We start from the raw sequence: 3,766 nt of genomic DNA on the forward strand, positions 1-3,766 counted from the left end.
AAAAAATAGAGAAAAAATATAAAAGGAAGAGTTACTAGAGATAGTCAATGAAAGGGAATAAAAGTGATCTTGACAGATCTACCTGGTAAATATGATGACGTAAGGATGACGGTGTTTAACATGGCCAAGGAGGACGGATCTACAGTGGACGGACGGGTACAATGCAGGGATCAACCTTCCAGGATTATTTCCAAGAAGTCTTAAATAAGGGTTCACACTATATAATTAGGGCTGATGTGGCCTTAATTGATCTCCACATAAAACATGCATAAGAGGAATTCTTGCATCGCGCGTTTAGCCTTGATAGAAGGTATTCGAAAGGAAAGAGTTCTAATCCTAGAAGGAAAGGACTTTGTAATCAAGGCGTGGATGCTAACCCTACGCCATTATAAATACATCGAAACCCTCACAAATCAACGTACGCATAATTATCTCAACTCTAGCACTCTAGAGTTAAGAAAAAGACTCTAACTTGACATTCGGAGGGTTTTTGGCCGGCACCACACCGGTGCTCTCTGTTGGGTCCTCTGTTTTCTTTTTGCAGGTATTGTTTCGGTTTGGGAGTGCTTGCAGCTTACTGGTGATTTTTTCGGCATCATCAGTCAAAGTCCCAGAGAGAAGGCTAAGAGAAAAAAAACAGAGAAAAAACAAAGAGGAGAGAGTTGTTGAAGATAGAGAGTCCAAGAGAGAAGAGAGAAGAGAAAAGGGGGGGGGGAAGCAGAGAAGAAATAGAGAGGAAAGAGTTGCATGCTTTGAAGGTGGGGGACACAGAGCATAGGATAAAATTACCGAGGAAGTGAGAGAGAACTCAGGAAAAAAAAAGTGTGTAAAAAAGAGAAAAAGAATAGGAAAAAATTACCTGATGTTAGTTGATTGCCGGCAGCCCCTGCCCACTCTCTTCCAAACCCAAGAAGAAGAAGAAAGACCCCTTGCTTTGCCCTGAAAGTTGATCAAGAGAAGTGGTTCCCAAAATTTCTTGTTGGATATTTTGTTTTATGTTTTTTTTTTAATATTAATTTATTTGATATAGTGGTGACTACTCATCCCAGTAAGGCAACAGTTTTAAAACCAATCTTACACCCTTTTAAATTTGCAAAACATGTCATTAATGGCTTTAAAATGCAAAATTTACTTAAGTGCTCACCTCTCACCTAACAAAATATATTTGGGCAAGCGCCTAGGCTCCAAAGGCGAGCGCCTTAGTGCTTTTGAGGCATTTTTTGGCACCTCAGTGCCTTTGAGGCATTCTTGTTTGTTAAACCCCTTACAAAAGCACTCTAGCTTATCCAAATTCTGCAATTTTAAATGCAAAGCACTTCTGTATCTGTTGGATCCTTGAGTTATCTCCAAACAAGATTGGAATAATGTTGTGCAAGTAATGGCTTATTTAATTTTACAACTATGTGCAGATTGCTTCCAATTTTTATTCTCCAAGTATGAGTGTTGGAAATGAGAACTTTCTCTCGCTGCTCAAACGGCTTGACGATTGCATTTCGTAAGTGGATAATTTCTCAAGTTGGTGATTTCTTATAATTCTTTGCATCTGGAATTACTCAGTTAAATCCATGAAAGTTTGTTGGCTATTAGCATTTGTAAGTTGCAATGAAGTGAGAACTTATCATAAATGAATCTTAGGTATGTTGAAAGCAATCCGCAGTATGCAGAATCTAGTGTTTACTTGCTCAAGTTCTGACAGCTTCAGGGACACAAGTGACTCTGATGTTAACCTTTGATTCGGTGAATGACTGGGTGAAAATTAGTAATTTTATCCTCTACTATTGAGTTAGCTTCTGCAAGTATGGTTTGTTTTGAGTTTTGACTTCAATTAATCTAGAAATTTACTTGTTGACAGTCGCGAGTTCTGGGCATGATCCGTTCTCATGTACTTTCTGTGCTCAAAAGTGCTTCTTCTCATGTAAGTGAGCGTATTTATTTGAATAGTTGTCACACACACACACACACACATAGGTAGATAGATAGGCACATGGGTAGACAGCAGAGGGCTCAGACCTCAGAAATGTACTTGTTCATTCTGTCAGGTCCAAGCAGCAATCCGATCTAGTGGGAACAGCAAAGCAGCTGTTTCTGAAGGTGTAGAGGCATCTGTTATACATGTTCGTTTTAAAGCAGCAGCGAATGAGGTAGCCATTTTATGTTTGGCTTAAAATAAAGATGTTATATGATTACCACTATGGCAGTGACTGGAGTCAGGGCATAAAAAAGAATATAAATCCTTTAAAACTCTTGTTTGGATCTCTCTGATGTGAGAATGGGAAGTGTGCTGTAAATTTATTTTTTCTTGTGCAGAGGCAACTAAAGATGGTTAGTTTTTGCAGCTTAAGTCAGTGCTGGAGGAAATTGAAAGCAGATCATCAAGGAAAGAATATGTTCAACTTCTTGCAGAATGCCACAAATTATATTGTGAACAGCGTCTTTCCTTGGTGAGTTGATGATTAATTGTTTTGAAAATAGATTTTAGGAAAAGCTACATTTTAAACACTATAATTTAGGGGTGCAACAAATTAATCCCTGCTGTTTCAAAAATAATAAATTAAACACTGAAAAAATATAAATTTAAAACCTATAGTTTTAAAAGTAACATATTAAACCCTCAACCTATTTTAAACCCCAAACACAAGTTGTTCCACTTAAATCTTTGATTTGTGCACTGGAGAACCTTTTAGGTTTTATTTGTGTTACTTATGAAATTATAGGATTTACTTTGTTACTATTTAAAACCTTGTAGTTTAATTTGTTACTTCTGAAATCGTAGGGCTTAATTTGTTACACCTTCTAAACTTTAGGGTTCAAAATGTAATTATTTTCTAATTTGAATTGTTTGATCTTAAAGGGGGTTCTATAATTTCGCACATGATGGGTTATTTCTTGGTTTCTTCCAGTCAATTGTTTTAGTTGGTCAATTGGTTTTAATCATATGTTTCATTTAAGAGGCATAGTGCATCAACGAATATCTGAATTTGCAAAGAAAGAGTCCTTGCCATCACTAACTAGATCTGGATGTGCATATCTAATGCAGGTAGGCTTGATTTTGATAAACTGGTGAAAATAGAGGGGAGGTTGTGGGATTCAAAATCCACTGGATGCATGTGTAACTTACCAATGAAAGAAATGGAGGTTGTTGTCTGTCCTGTGTGTCCTTGTTAATTAAAGCAAATATGAAGAATTGCATTTTCAGATGTTGTTTTATGGCCAATAGTATTCATTTTCCTGGTTTCTATCAGGCCTTTAAGTGAAGTGGTTGTATTTAAATTTTAGTTGGAAGCCTTTGCATATTTTAGATGGGTGAATCCTTAGAAAGCTTCTTTCACGACTGGATTTTTAGTGATGAATTTGATATTCCCATTATATTGTTATTCAATGCTTTTTTAGTGAACTCCAGTAACGCTAAACGTAAGCAGTATATGGTTCTGGTGACTTTGGGCCATGCTATATTGAATGACGGTTTTCATATGATGTTAAAATCAATACACTTAGCTCAAGCTGCAAAGACTTATCAGTTGTACCTAGTGCAGGGCAGCAGTCCACCAAAGTAAGCCACAAGCAATTGTGTAACAGCTGTATTACAGAGGCGTCAGATACAGAGCATGAGTGGGTCTGCAAGGATGTGCTAGAGACCATTGAGGCAGTACCCTATCATGAGATCTTTATACATAGCTTTGGAGATTATGATACACGTGGCTTGTAGCCATTGGTCTGTTATGTAAATAGTATAAGACTTTTTGTACAGGTTAGCATAGTAACTAAG

The sequence above is a fragment of the Castanea sativa genome, chromosome 1 (assembly GCF_040712315.1).
Source record: "Castanea sativa cultivar Marrone di Chiusa Pesio chromosome 1, ASM4071231v1".
Classification (NCBI taxonomy): Eukaryota; Viridiplantae; Streptophyta; class Magnoliopsida; order Fagales; family Fagaceae; genus Castanea; species Castanea sativa.